We start from the raw sequence: 17,061 nt of genomic DNA on the forward strand, positions 1-17,061 counted from the left end.
TATTGCCAATAATTATAATATATTTAATTACACAAACGGGTCTACCGCGATATAATTTCATTGTTTTTACCTTTAATTCAACGTTACCTTTTTACGGTTGTTTTTACCTTTAAACGTCGGAATTAAAGTTAAAAACAATGAAATTATATCGCGGTAGACCCGTTTGTGTAATTAAATATGTGTACAAAACGCGAGAGTTTAAAGTGTTATATAATAATTATAATCTATCACATGCGGCAGATATATGAATAAGTTTTTGGCAAAAATTGAATTTTTGGTACAAGCTTTTATCGCTGACGGTACTTTTCTTACAACAAACAACTAATACTCATCGAGACAATTCTAAAAACCCTTAACACAATTAGGTAGCGTTGTTTCATCACAGAGTTCCTATGGCCACCTCCTGTCTCCATCATCAGATCAGCTCAATGGTACCATAATATTGCATTGTCACCCGACTTACATGTGTATGCAAAATTTCAGCTCAATCGGAAACCGGGAAGTGGATCAAATTTAAGTTGCAAGATTTGATTACAGACAACGGGACAGGTGAAAGTAAATAAAAGCTTGTAATAAGTTTTTGGCAAAAATTAAATTTTTGGTACAAGCTTTTGTCGCTGACTGTACTTTTCTTACGACAGACAACTAATATTCATCGAGACAATTTAAAAAACCCCTAACACAATTAGGTTGCGTTGTTTCATCACAGAGTTCCTATGGCCACCTCCTATCTCCATCATCAGATCAGCTCGATGGTACCATAATATATTGTGAAAGTAAATAAAAGCTTGTAAAAAGGCGTGCTTAGCGTCCTTATTACTTTACAATGATATACGGAAAAGTGATATGAAATAGCCGGGTTTCGAAAAACACTTATTTTTTTAGATGCCAAACGACTTTCTATGTATTTATTAATACCGATTTTCTACTTGTAAAAGGTAAATAGGTACTTACTTAATTAGTAGTTGGGACAGAAAAATAAATACTCGTAATTATTTCCTTAGTGTGTAAAGAGCCTGAATTTCTTTCATTAAAATAAAATAAACACCAATAGGTGAGTAAATCTGAACTTTTTTTATAATCATTTCCAAAGTCTACCTAAATATTTATTGCTCTAACTACTGTCCACGTATCGTCCAAAGTATACAATGAAAACTTCACAAATTTAATCGCAAATTTACCTCAGTTTAAATTTGAACATTCAGTTCAAAAGTCCGATATTGGGTATCATTAATTATCAAGAGCGTTCGGAAATCCGATCCCACCTCTATTCAACGTCCGTCGAACAATCCTTCTGCCGTATTCGAACTTCAAGATATTCACAAGATACGTTATAGTTTAGATCTCAACTAGTTCTCTTTTGCAGCGCAATTCGGGCAACCAATGTCACTTTTACGATAGATCGTGTTAGATATCTATTAGATGTGAATTAGATCTCTAAGTAATATCTTGTGGAAATCGTTCAAGAGTATCTCCAGAATCGCGGCAATGTCAAATTTTACAGGTTAGATCTTAAACATATCGTTATCGTGTCTTGGCGATGTTTAAAAGATATCTATTAGACGTCTATTACAAAATCCGAATCGGGCCCCTTGTTAATTTGAAATTTTATAGTACTAAATACCCTACTAATCCCTGAAGCTATCGTTACATTTACATGTTCACATTCGTCGTTGTCAGTGGCGCCCCTGCGTTCGGAGCGGACGGACGTGTGGTCCCGTCGCAGCTTACTTTGAGCAAAGACTCAGTGTCGTGAAGTGAGAACTTGGTGTTCGTAATAGATTTTTGTGTGTGTTCGTGACACGGATTCTTTTGAGGCTTGAGTTTTTGTAAGTACTATTTTCTTTTTGTGTTTTAATAATATTTTTAACACCTATTTTATATTTGATCTTAGTTTTATGGTATATAATCGCCCGCATAGGTTTAAATAAGCGCTAAATAAAGAAATAAACTATAGGTATGCTTTCTAAAGTTTTACTTGAAATTAATATTAATGGAATGAGAAAATACGTCGAGTTCATTTTAATTATGTCCGACAAGCAATCAACTAAACAGAAACGTTTAAGAAAATTATATTAAAGGCTGTTTAAGAAAGTTCCGCAACATTGACTGATTTCTGATTAATTTTACATCGAAACAGCCCTGACTTTTCTGAAGATTCGAAAACTGGGTGACAGTTTCGTAAAGAATTGAGACGTTTCATTATTTATAAGATATTCCTATTGATATTTTTTTATTAAGGAAAATGAAAGACGGTCTGAGAAATGTTGCGTTCAGATGATAATAAGCGTCTGGTGGGTAACATTCAACATTTTTGGTATAAAATCCATGTTATAAATAAAGTTGATGGTTGTAGTAGTGGGTAGTAGGTAATCACTTTATTTTACAAAAACAGGTAAAATGTTCAGAAATGGAGGTGCAAACGCGAATTCATCCCTATAAGGGATCTCTTCCAGCTAATTCGAGTACAAGGGTAAATAATTATGTAGGTTTTAATTGTGGGTTTTTACTAAATTAAAAATGTGCAGCGTAGGTACAAGTTTTGCTTACAATTAGTTTAGGTCTAGGTCGATCTGTGTAAATTGTCCCAAAATGCTTATTCATTTATTTATTTATTATATTTTTTTGACGACTGGTCTGGCCGCGGTCCTGGGTTCGAATCCTGGTAAGGGCATTTATGTGTGCACAGATATTTGTTCCTGAGTCTTGGGTGTTTTCTATGTATTTATGTGTTTGTATATTATATATATCGTTGTCTGAGTACCCACAACACAAGCCTTCTTGAGCTTACTGTGGGACTTAGTCAATCTGTGTAAGAATGTCCTATAATATTTATTTATTTTATTTATTGATTTATTTATTTACAAAATACAAACTCTTTTAACAGCATATGTTTAACCGAGTTAAAAGGGCTTTGATTTTATCCCTTTTCCGTATTTACTAATAAAACACAAACCTTTGCCCCTCTTAAACAAATACACTTATATGCCTTAGGGCGTGAAAGGGTTTGGCGTTATTGGACTCATAGAACGACGGCCGAGTTCTATTAATTTAGGATTATTTTTCATGTGTACTGTATTCATAACTGTGTAAATATCAAAAATGTATATTTTGAATCTTGGTTTAACATCATCATCTTCCTACCACTGCTTTTTGTTTTGGCATTGTGCCACAGCTAATATGGACAGCCTGGAGTCCGCTCGGCAATCTAATCCCAATAATTGGCTTGGGCACCAGTTTTTAGATACTAAAACTAGTGAAACTAGGCAGAGTGATGGCAGGTGGACCAAAATGTTGACGGATTGGTGGCCGCTTACGGATGAAAGAAGCGCCTGGCGTCCGTTGGCTCGTTGGGTGGATGACGTTCGAAGTATCGCGGGGCACTTTTGGATGAAACTAGCACAGGACCGGGACAAGTGGCGTGCAAGAAGAGAGGCCTATGCTCAGCAGTGGGCGACCGAAGGCTAAAATGATGATGATGATGAAAACTAGTGAGAGAAAGGGCAGTGTTTGTCTCGGGTCTACGGGTTTATAACGCTACAGAGCGCAAAATATACCGCTACGGTTTACGGCGTAGCACGTGCTACACGCTTTACTTGGCCTTCGAGCCCTAATTTTAACCTTTTTTTTTTTGTTTTTTTAATAGCCTGTTATAGTGTCCCACTGCTGGGCAAAGGCCTCTCCCCTTGATCTCCACAGCTCCCGTTGTTGTGCTATTTCCGGCCAGTTACTGATGAAGACGTCTAAGTCGTCCCGCCATCTTTGTCTGGTCTCTGTCATTTTAACCTACATAATCTTTAAAGGATGACTTATGCTGGACTGGGCCGTGTCCGGGCCGGAGCTTCCGGCGCTTCGTTTTCTAGGGAAAGCATCACGTGATCAGCGATCATCATCTTCCTCGCGTTGTCCCGGCATTTTTGCCACGGCTCATGGGAGCCTGGGGTCCGCTTGGCAACTAATCCCAGTAATTGGCGTGGGCACTAGTTTTTACGAAAGCGACTGCCATCTGACCTTCCAACCCATAGGGTAAACTAGGCCCGTATTGGGATTAGTCTGGTTTCCTCACGATGTTTTCCTTCACCGAAAAGCGACTGGTAAATATCAAATGATATTTCGTACATAAGTTCCGAAAAATTCATTGGTACGAGCCGGGGTTCGAACCTGCGACCTCCGGATTGCAAGTCGCACGCTCTTACCGCTAGGCCACCAGCGCTTTCATCACGTGATCAGCGATCAGCATAGAAAATGACATGTCAGACGCCTCGGCCCGGGCACGGCCCGGTCTAGCGTGAGTCATCCTTTAGACTAAATGATTACTTTCGGCTTGTTTATTTGATACCAATTCAGCACCTTTTACAAGAACTTCTATAGAGATAAAAAAGAAATCAAAAAATCTACGGCCAGTTTCAAGTGTTTATAATCGGTAACGTAGATGTAACACCCATGAAGTTGCATGCGTCCATAGGCTATGGTGACCACTTACCACTAGGTAGGACGTATGCTTGTTTCGCACCAACGTAGTTTAAAAAAAAACATACACGTCTGATGAGATTTTTTAAAGTTATGTTAATGTTAATGTAATTAGCCCTACTTAAGCAAATTTAACAAATCTTGCCGCCTTCCTACATTTCAGGTTTTAAAAAGGACATTTTGTTTTGCATTTATATTAAAAATTAAAATACCTACGTAGAGCACAGAAAATCTCATCTCGCTGAAATTAAGAGAAGCCTAACTAAGTAACGTAGGATTTTCTATCTTAAACAAAGATCTCAGCCGAAAGTACCTACATACATTTTCTTTATGCATGTACTCACATTTTTAGGGTACTCCTCTGTCAGTCTGTCTGTCCGTCCGTCTGTCTGTCTGTCACCAGGCTGTATCTCATGAACCGTGATAGCTAGACGGTTGATACTGATTTTAGTATTTGATATGAACAACAAATACTAAAAAGTACGGAACCCTCGGTGGGCGAGTCCGACTCGTACTTGTCCGGTTTTTGTATAATACGTATACTTAGTGTTGTGGACCTGGAGCCCGATTCTGATTTCACAAATTGTTACGAGTTCGATCTCATTTTAATACGACCTTTAAGATAGCTCACGCTGATTGGTGCATGCGAAATGAAGTGAGTGTCGTGCGTGAGATGCGTGCCAATCACCAAGACGATCGTCATCTTATCAAAACCAGTTCAAAATCATAACAAATTCTTATATTGGAATCGACGTGCTGCGGGCGCAGCATGGTTCCATTTTTATCGCCTGTGCCCGTCACTTTCGCACTTACATACAATATGGTTACAAGCGATAAAAATGCAACCGTGCTACCGCCGCTAGATTTGGTGTTAACTGAATTACAGACTGCATAACCATCTAACTCAGTGGTTCCTAACCTGGGGGTAATTACCCCCGCGGGGGTAAAACTGGTATTTTACGGGGGTAATAAGCTAACCTAATTTAACAATACAACAAACGTACACGTTTTATTTTTTATTACCATTGGGAGGAGGGGTAAAATCAGGTTCCCTAGTTAGTCATAGGGGTGACCGGACTGAAAAGGTTATTAGGAACCACTGATCTAACTTTATACTAGGAGCATAGATTTTTGACATAGGTACTAGTTTTTGCGAAATCAATTCACCTAAAAAAACTAGGCGATCCACGTAGGAGAAAAATATTGGAAAAAAAAAATCATTAAATTATATTCTTACTATGTATGTACCTACTGTTTCAATTGTTATTTGGTGAACAATAAAGAACACTTGCATTGTATTGTAGTTTTGTTGTGATTATATTCTCCTCACTTCTCTGATGTACGGAAATGAAATGAAATGAAATGAAATGAAATGTATTTATTTGTCAGAATATGGTACATTGATGTGATCTTAAATTAGAATTAATGCAAGTTCCATCATATTCTACCGTGAAGACGGTGTACAAATATTTTTATTTCTATATCTATTTCTTACATCTATATCTTTGGTTTACACAATATATTAAAATAACTAGGTACAATCAAACAGCTAATCAATTTGATCCAGAAACTCTTTTACACTATAATAACAACGCTTAAGTAGGTAAGAATCTAAATAATGTTTGAACAATGTAATGTATGTGTTGTCACTTAGTCTATTATATAGTGACATGAACTTATTCCGTACATGAATCTCAAGAAGTTTTCCACGTCATATTAAATTATAGCAACAAAAGAAATTTCAAACAAATGAAGTCCGTATTTCAGCACAAAATATAATTAATATTTTATTCGAACCTGCCGTAATAATTATAGAACGGGCTGAAAGATGAGGTTGAAAGTCGACGTTGCCGTGGTGAGCGCCGATAAATAACGTAAATTAAGAGGATTGTGACCGGCAGCCATACAAATGACTTGGTTGCCGATTGATTGAATAAAAAAATAACATAATCTCATCAGTAGGTGAAACAGCTTTGTTGGCTACCGCACTGCTTACGTTGCTTGGTCATGCATTCCTACGAATAGAAAGACTTGTTGGGTTAAATAAAAAAATAAATTAATATTTGGAGACAATCTTACACAGATCGACCTAGCCTCAAACTAATCAAAGCTTGTATTCTAGGCGATGAAAAACTTATACATATAGATAATACATACTTCTATAACATCCATAACTCAAAAACAAATATTTGTGATAAACACACAAATAAATGCCCTTACTGGGATTCGAACCCGGGACATCACGCTTCATAGGCAGGGTCACCACCGCCTAGTCGGTGCCCTGCCTATGCGCTTGCCTAGGAGGCCGTTAACTTTGTAGTTAATTCAGTAAATCGTTATCGGACTAAAAAATATTTTTAACTACAGTAGTATAATAATAAGAAAAAAGTTATATTTCTGAAGTTACATTCCTTTTTTTTGCTTTCTTTCTTTCATTCTAATCTAAACTGCAGTTCTAAGTACTATATATTACTTTATTATAATGCAGGGGAAAAACAATTTTACCACTGTAGTAAGTAGTAGTGTAGTCTTCTATTTAACCTGTACCTTCGACAAACGGCTCAATCCGAACAATCGATACGATACCGATGTGTCAGTGTCAAAAGTGACATTTCTTCAACCAAAAACGTCACTTTTGTCACTGAGAGATGGGTATCGTATCGCTGTGACATCTTATAAGCATTCTTAGAATCCGAAAATATCAGGGCCATATATGACGCATATCAAACTTGCTCAAGGTTTACGGAAAAAGGAATAAGAGCGTAACAAATCACGAAATTTGATAAGCGGTATCCAATCCAATAGATGGCTTCAATTGACGTTGTGTAAAAAATAGTACGAGTAGGACGAGTAGGTACGTCATATTTCTGTTAAGCTGTATTAGAGAAAAAATGTGAATTGGTAAAATATTTTTTAGATTAATTTTAAATGTGTAATTTTAGAGAAAATGAGACTTTATGGATATCAAGTCTGGTTGATGGATATCAACCAACCCAAAAAAATGATTTCAAGAGACATAAAAAACCTATGTCTATACCTATGTAATTACCAGTCAAACATCAGGCTAAACAGAGACAATCATGTAAAAATTATGCAAGTAGAAAAGTAAGGAAATATTTATTAAACCTATCGCAAACAATTGAAAAACCTTATAAACGACTAATGAAATATTCGTTCGTATTTGTCTTTTATTCGAATATCTCCAAAATTATTATAATAATTAGAAAAGATTTTCTGTGAACCAGCGGCCTCGGAAACAAAGTCCTCGCGGCTCCTATTGTTATCACAATAAAGTGGGGCACAAATTTTGTTTTCATTTACATAAATTATACTAAATTGTAGGAACAAGTTTGGAATGCGGGCTTAGACAACCCGACCGGTAAACAAACTCTTAGTGCAAATTATGAACAGCGCGCCAAGCGGGACGTTTTGGAAACTCAAAATCCTATACAAAATAAAGCTTAACGAAAACGCGTACGTGACGTCACGCTATCGAATTAAATTGAAACTAGGGTTACTGGTTAAACTTAGTTTGTCTTTTGAGCGGTCAATTTTTTTCATGATATTTATACTTGGGAAAATGTTAAGCGTTAAAGTGCCTTGTCAATAGCCATTTAATGTTTATTGTCACTTAAACTTTACAAATTTAAATTTTCCTTTTGACGAAGAATAATTGAAATGCGCAATATATTTTCAATTTGCAATATACGGAATATACTACCTTATTCACACTAGAACATGCACTAGCTGATGATACCCGTGAACAAGATGCATGTAACTGCGTTGAAATATCGGGAGCTCGAAAATAATACAAAAGGTAATCACGGTCGATATAAGTCTAGTGAAACTAACCGTGAATCATTCAAAACTTATTACAAATCAAATCCTAACGAATGCTACGAAATATTTGAAAGTACAGCCAGCATGAGAAATCAACTCAAAATTTTCATCAAATTACTTTGCCACTCTTGTGGACAAAATGTATATTTCTCATCAGTTTTTGAAGATAAAAAATCCGTGTAAAATTGTCCTAAAATATTTTTTTTTTCTTTAGCCTATTAGTGTGTCCCACTGCTGGGCAAAGGCCTCCCCTCTTTCCCGCCACTTGACTGTCCAATACACACTCCCGCCACTCCACACAGAATGCATCAAGGTTTAATAAAAATATTTATTCATCATCATCATCATCATCTTCCTCGCGTTGTCCCGGCATTTTGCCACGGCTCATGGGAGCCTGGGGTCCGCTTGGCAACTAATCCCAGTAATTGGCGTGGGCACTAGTTTTTACGAAAGCGACTGCCATCTGACCTTCCAACCAAGAGGGTAAACTAGGCCCGCATTGGGATTAGTCCGGTTTCCTCACGATGTTTTCCTTCACCGAAAAGCGACTGGTAAATATCAAATGATATTTCGTACATAAGTTCCGAAAAACTCATTACGCGCACGCTCTTACCGCTAGGCCACCAGCGCTTCTTGTATATTGTATCTTATTAAATTAAATAAATTATATAAAAGTATTTATTATATTATATTAAAAAACGAGAGCCTTTACGAGCTGGTGTGGTGAAAAGTTCCTTTGTTTTCAATCTTTAATCTTCAATATTTTCCTTAAAGATGGAGTTATAATTTTAAGATATATGCTTTACATTTTAAAGTAAAATAACTGCTTCAGGATACTTCTTTGTTCTACTTGGTTTATTGGATGTATTTTCTGTAATAAAATACATAAATGTTGGCGCTTGCGCAACAGAGCAACGGAATTCCAACAACAATAATGGAAAATACCCTGTTTTATGTTTTTCTATAACAGTGTTAGCTTAAAAATGCATATTTTAACATTTATCATACGATGTTGAGCGTACGCGTAAGTGTGGATGAATATTGAAACGATATAAACATATACATGATTATTGCCAACAGTTAACACTATTGGGGAAAACTATTTAGAATAAGAATAAGAATAAGATTTCAAAGATAAAAGAAGAGAAAGGGGAATACGAGTCTATCACACGATCAATCGATCTTTTTTTTAATTTATTATTTTACAGGTCCTTTATACTAAACTAGCGACCCGCCCCGGCTTCGCACGGGTTAACAAATTATACATAAACCTTCCTCTTGAATCACTCTGTCTATTATATTAAAAAACCGCATCAAAATCCGTTGCGTAGTTTTAAAGATCTTAGCACACATACAGACAGACAGACAGCGGATATTGTACATATCGGCCCTATCAAGTCTGCTTCTTATAGCTTAAAACATTACGACAATTAACATCCATATAAGTGAATATTTAAATTAATTTGACTTAATAACTACAACCAATCTATACTTACACCATTTTGTGCCGTGTTCGGTGTTGGGTTACTAAGAATATGTATAAAGGCAGCAATGTCATATGAGACATATGTTATAAGATGTAAAGTTTTGAAAAATTTGTGTCCCGCCGAGTTTGTTGCCGGTCCCATATTGGGATACCCTCCTACAATTGCGGGGGGGATTTATATTTTCTCGAAGCAGAGGTGTAGGGGTTGGAGCCGGTGTAGCTTTATTTGACGTTCATAAGCGCATTGTAATATGCCTACTTGAATAAACTATCTTTTATCTTATCTTATGGCATTATATTGGCCGAAGTTATGAGCGCCTCCCTAAGGGCGCGATTTCTACTATACAAGAATGTGATATAGATCGATCGATCTTGTTGGAAAACGAATATAATAACCATAAAAGAATATAATTCTTAAGGCCCAGGGTCACGTTACGCCATATTTCCATAATCTCAAACAATCCCTTTGGTCGCTTAAGCCTCATTTAGCTGAGAGGGTGGGTGCACTCAGCTGTGCACACTCTTTACTCACATGCCTTTGATCTGAGGTAGGATAGAGAAAATCGTTTACGAGTCCAAAATAAAAACCCGGAACCGTTTTCGTACCAACACATCAATATTATTTGTTTAAGCAACTAATGTATTATTCATTGCTTTTTTTAATTTTAATTATATTAAGAGGTTTTGTCACACAGTGAATATATCTCACCCCTGTACTGAGATCAAGTAATAATGTAGTAGTGTAGCATTACTTACACCACTACATTATTTTTAAGTATAGGTTGCACATCATCCTGGCCTCGTCTGATAGAGGTGATGCCAGGACAACGTTGCAACAACCTAAGTGTAAGGCCTGAATGGACGCTCGAAGCGGAGCGTTCGGCGGGGCGTGCAGCGTGGCGTCGGGCTCACAAGTAATTTGAGCAGCGTGCACTAAGGCCGCTCCTATACGTTTGCATTTGTTTAACATTCATCAACACATGAACATGAGATTGATAACGAAAATAAAAACTTTTTACAAAAAAAAGAAAACCGACTTCAAAAAGGATGAAATAAAATATTATCCTTTTTGAAGTCTATGCGTTACCAACTGATATGTTTGAAGTCGGTGCCAAGCCAAGTAGCTTACTTTTTATGCATCTCGCTCGCACTGATATGCCAGTACGAGCGAGATGCATAAAAAGTATAAGTTACGAAGACGTTAATAGCGAATATGTCAATGCCAAACTTGTGATATGGCTACTGATCTGGGGTAGTGTCCAACTTATGGTAAGGCTACAGTCGCACTACATCAAATTGGTGGTTTTCCGAAGCAAATGCTCGAGTTACTTTAGGAAACACCGAAATCACTTTACACGTGCCTTTAAAAATTGAGGAGTTCCCTCAATTCCTCATGGATTCCATCATCAGACCAGAACCAAAAATAATACGGAAACACCTTGGAGGTAACTTCTTTCAAACAAAAAAAGAATTACTCAAATCGGATCACAGGTGTCGGATTAATCGCTGAACAAACATAAAAAAATAAAAATAAAATAGCCTAACCCGAATACAGAACCTCCTCCTTCTATGAAATTGAAGTCGGTTAAAAAAATAAAACAGAAAACTTACTAAGTATTACTTAACTAAAAAGATTAAATAAAAAATGGTTCAAATCGCCGTCAACAGGCATGGTGCCCAGAAGGCTGGCCGTATTTCCTCGCTGTTTGTATATTAAGTAACTAAACGAATATTTTTTCATATATTTACTTCCAAATATCCAGTTTTATTTCTAGTAAAATACTTGGTCTCAGTTTGATTGATAGAACTGTTAGGTACATAACTAATCTGTTAGCTGACATCCCGTCAGTCTACCGTACATGCTGAAATTGTTGGATGGAAACTAGCGAAAGATAAAATGGAACTGTTAAGTATTTTAGTCACAGAATGCCAAGCCTGTTCGTTTGATTGATTTATTTATTTATTTAATACAATTATGTTTACACGGCATTACAGTAAAAACACCTATGCGCCGAGAAACGCTAACAAAATATTTCATTACAAGAAAAATATAACACAAGGTAGGTACAAGATACAACATACACAGAAAGAACAGAAATAACAAATCACATCACATAACATATTATTATCTATACACCGACTGTGGAAGGCCTGTCATCTATCGTCTCACAATACTTCAGACACTCACGGTACACAGTCGTCCATCTCCATGCAAACAGATCACAATCAGGTGCTGCCGTCAGGAGCGCATTGAGTAGTGTTAATGCTCGAGGGAGCGGCGAATTCCTGCGTGACACAGTGCGCGCCGATGGCACCGCCAATAGCGGGCGCACCCGCGGTCTAAGATTAATCCTGGGAATATCCGGCACGTGCAGTCTGACCACACGACTCACGAGGTCTGGACAGTCGGATTCCCCGCGCAGCATTCGACAAACGGTAGCCAGTAAATTACAGTTACGCCTTACTTCTAGAGAGTTGTAACGAAGTGCTCCGAGCAAAAACTTAGTTGGATATAAAAATGGGTAAAACCCATACATTTTCTTATACAGAAATCTAAGAAAAGCCTTTTGAATCTTCTCTAGAAGTAAGGCGTAGGTCGACTCATACGGGATCCACACGACCGACGAAGCCTCCAACTTGCTTCTCACCAATGCGTTAAAGACAAGCTTTATGGCCTCAACATCTCGGAAGTCCTTGACGTTGCGGACCACGAAGCCTAGTCTTTTGAAACAGTTATCGATTAGCGTCCGTATATGATCGTGGAATGTAAGACGGGAGTCAAAGACCACTCCAAGATCTTTCACAGAGGAGACTCTGTCAATCGCATCAGGTCCGAGCATATACTGCGCAATCAAAGGTTCCGCAGCTCGGCTAAATGTGCACACACAGCATTTGGCTACATTGAAGAGGAGTTTATTTTCAACGCTCCATCGCATCACAGAGTCGATATCATCCTGCAGAGAAATACAGTCTACAACATTTTTTTACGCCATAAATCAACTTCAGGTCGTCAGCATATAGCAAACACTTAGCGTTTTTGACTACCGTCTCCAAATCGTTGACCATCAACCCGAACAAAAGAGGGCCGAGTATGGATTGATCATTTTATATCTCGATTTTTTTGTTTGAGTATTTGTTGTAGTGATTTAAGCTGTTTAACGTGTCTAAATACGTTAAACAGTTAGTTATTTTATATGATGAGACGTCAAATCAAACAAAATTGTGCTAGCTTTCAAGTTAACTGCCTGCAGTATATGTTACGTGGAAACTATAGTTATTTGTACAACAAGTGATCAAAGTTTGATATTTCTTCGAGTGCTTATTTTGAGTCCCGTGCAAGCGAAAGATTCTATAATAGATTCACGAGCGTAGCGAGTGAATCTAATTTAGAATCTTGAGCGTAGTAAGGGACTCAAAAGCGCACGAGATGTAAATAACTTTGATCTCGTGTAGTACACAACATTTTTCACCTCAGCGCAGTGAGAACATACCTATTAGACAACTTGAAAAATGTAATCCTTCTTCATAACTTAATACCTGCACTCATGTTTTCTTAAGATATACAAACAATTAAGTTTAATTACCGCAATGGAACACAAAAACAAAACGTAATAATAAATTCCAGTAAAATAATATAGAAATAACAAACATTAACTGACACTTCAATCAACATTTAAAAAAAAAAATCTTTGTAAGATACGGTCCGAATTGCGGATACGTACTTTTTGTCAACTATGGTAGAAATTCTTAAAAGTAAAATAATTAATTTTGCGTGATGATCTGTGTATTTTTTGAGTTCGTTATTTTAATTGTACAATAAAATACCTAAAATATAGTATTTTATCAGTTTTTATCAAAGCTTAAACTTTATTTTTATTTATTAATTATTAAGAATTCATACTCGTACGTGGTTTGGAACGATGCGGTCTGAAGTTTTTCGGGGGTCTATTATAAACCGTGAATATACTGTTGAATGTCGTTTTAACTTTTTTTGTCTGTTTCTTTTTGCTAACAGTGTGAAAGGGACAGAGATAATAGAACCCAAGTATTTCGAACTTTTATTAGACCCCGCATGTTGAAATGACATTTGACTATAAAGGTCACTTGAATGTCATTTTGTCTCACTCAGTGAGCAAAATCGCATTTTGCTCACTGTTTTTAAGAATCAAAGTACCCTTGTTCGAGCTGCTGAGGTGAAAATTATCTTTTCCTAATACCTATGTACATTTTGTATCTAGCAGAAACGCTTAGAAATAAATTAAAAGCGGAAAAATTTACTGTCTTGGGTGGGAATTGAACTCTCAACCACTGGATCGCTAGCACAGTGCTCTTCCATCTGAGCTACCAAGACGCCGGTCAGCACAGCAAATATCACCACCATATGGGCCTATAGCCTTATTTAACTTTTCCTATGTTTGAATAATATCATTTCTTCGATGTTATTTCATTATGAACAAAGTTATCTGGAATTTTGGAATTGAACATGCAAAGCAAATACTTCCGGAAAAAAACCTTTAACAATCATTGCGGTTTGTTATTTCTTCCGTTCTTTTACATGTTCTTTGATATCTTATTCAGTTTAACATTCATCTGTCAGACGAAGGCAATTTTAATTATATTGTTGAACGTAACGTCTAAAGCACATTAAATAATGATAGAAGCCGAAACGTTCAGATGAAATTAATAAGGAAAATTCATTCATCTCAAGTTACCTATATGGAAGCCTTATATTATATATTATGAGCTTTTGTCATATTCTGAGATGGTGGTTGCGAATATAATGTAACGTTACATGTAAGGAAATACGCTACATCATTAGCGAACACGTTTACATTGAATAATGTTGTCAAATATTTGTACTTACGTCCCTGTGGCGGTGTTAATTAGCATTTACTAAGCAAACTTTGATGTTTCTGTCAATCAATGTAACATTATACGGATAGTTTTAAGACTTTTTACTGCAGGATTTTCAAGTGGCCGTCTTAATAACTATGCAATAAAATAAAAAGAAGTAATTTTTGAGAATTATTATTCAGTTATTTTAACTTTATTTCACAAAATATATACAACAGTGTACAAATGGTGGCCTTAATGCCAAATGGCATTCTCTACCAGTATCCTCAAATGGTATTAATATACAATTTGAGAATTAAGGTTAAACTTTTTTTTTCACCAGTCAACTTTAGGGCCAAACAGCACCAAACAGAGATACCTACAGTTGGTTCATTTATTAAGTGCAGTTATCGTGTAAAGTATGATTTTATACAAGATGGTAGAAAGACTTGGACATGAACACAGTATAGTGAAGAGTTATTAAGAGTATGTTCTCGATAGAGCTAAACGAAGGCGCTAAAGAATAGAAGTCTTTGCCCAGCCAATCGGATAATTGTGTAAATAATCAAAATATTTTCGACACAAATCTTTCATTATGACTATAACTTAGTTTTTTTTTATCTGATGTATTTTATAACTTAGTTATAACAGGCTTACAGTCTCTAGCAATAAAAATATTTTAGGTACTAACACTTTTAATTCGAACTAGGTAGATAATTCAGTAAATATTATTTACATTAAATTCGATTAATTTCCCATTTTCTTGTATCACTTTATACAAAACTCTATTGTTTGCAATATCTGCTACGATAGCTTCTACAAGGCTTATTTTTCCGAAGCAATTTTATACTTTTTAATAATGTCGGTATCATAAATTACTATGCCGTTGAAGGCCCTCTCTAAAGCGACGCGGTAAATTCCTTTACAATTATTTTATTGAAGATATTTCACAACAGTATTTACTGAGGCATTTCAGAAATAAATTAGGGTTCCTCCGAATAATTCTCGCTGGTTCCATTGTGGTGTTAATGTTGCAGTCATTAATCTTAATCTGCTGTTTGAACGTTAAATTTAGGGTGTACTGAGTCAAATTCGACGTGATTGAGGTTTGTTTTTGTATGTTTCCTGTGTTCGATTTGCCGGGGCATTTGTTAATAATGTTCAACATTGCACAGCATATTTGTTTTTTAGGGTTCCTTACCTCAAAACGGAACCCTTATAGGAGCATTCGTACGTTTGCCTGTCTGTCCGACCATTATAAAGACACACATAAAAACCACTCATTTAATTGGGCCAGCAAAAACATCCAATTCGTACAGTAGATACTCCAATGAAATCTGATTTCACCTTTCTGTCCGAAAGTCAGGCTAACCAGCGAAGCCTAGTATCGTAACCAATTATCTGACGTTTTTGTTACCAATTAGTATGGTCGAGCCCTAATTGGCTCTGTACACGGCAGGACTGCGTGTCTGGTGGCTGCTCTCATTTTTGCATTGATAATTATAAACATACAGTTTTAAGTAGTTAAAGGTTTTATTCGAATGGAAACTGCAGCGACATTACTGCTGCGGCTTAGACGCGGGTGCTGTGAAAAAAAAAATGTCCCGAATATTCCATACATTTTTCCATATGTCCTACGCCTTACCATATAAAATGCAAGTGTATGGAATTATGGTTAGTTAATAAAAGAAAACTTTAGGATTTTTTCTATTAGGATCGAAGGAGCTTTTAAGTAGAAATAACATAATATCACAGAAATAATCACATTTGAGAAAATAGATTTTTTGGAACCCATCTAAATAATATTTGACATAAACTATTTTATATTTTACTATATATTATTAATTTTATAGTCACTCTTAGGGGAATAAATACATTACGAAGAAGTTTGAAACCTGTGTTTGAAACCTCTAGTCCATTTTGAGATGATTTTCTTCAGGAAATCTAGGTAACTAGATCGTACAATTTTAAATATACTAGCTGCCTGTGTTAAGAAGTGCCATTCCAATCTCTTACAGAGTCCAACCATTGGTTTCAGGTGAACAGGTATAAAAGCGTTCTCGGTGTCCTCCTTTGTGAATGAGTGAGACAATTTAAATTGTCATACACAACTCTAGGTATATGAGACGTCTATACTTATCCTATTAATATTCGTTTTCAATTGTCGAATCAGTCAATCAATCATTTATTTATTATAGATTAAAACTATTAAAATTAAATTTATTTTAATGCGGTACATTAGTAAGATGTAATTTTAAAACAATTTTTGTTCAGCACATCCTGCCTGAATAGGCATAGAATTAATGAGTATTACCTAATCTGCATTCCTATAACTATGACTTGATTTTTATGGCCTCTAATGCAGCATGCAAAAATAATAAAGTTACGACCTTATACTAAATTATACCAAATTTAATAAATATGCGGCATAT

General features: G+C 36.1%; 1 protein-coding gene across 1 annotated transcript in view; it reads left to right on the forward strand.

The window, feature by feature from the left end:
* Positions 1-1,693: 1,693 nt before the first annotated feature.
* Positions 1,694-17,061, forward strand: part of LOC134651495 (uncharacterized) — a 74,707-nt gene continuing 59,339 nt past the window's right edge. Inside the window, exon 1 of the mRNA XM_063506610.1 lies at positions 1,694-1,829. The gene's annotated coding sequence lies outside the window, so the exon portion shown is untranslated. The remainder of the gene's footprint in view (positions 1,830-17,061) is intronic.

Source organism: Cydia amplana, chromosome 10 (genome assembly GCF_948474715.1).
Source record: "Cydia amplana chromosome 10, ilCydAmpl1.1, whole genome shotgun sequence".
NCBI classification, from domain to species: Eukaryota; Metazoa; Arthropoda; class Insecta; order Lepidoptera; family Tortricidae; genus Cydia; species Cydia amplana.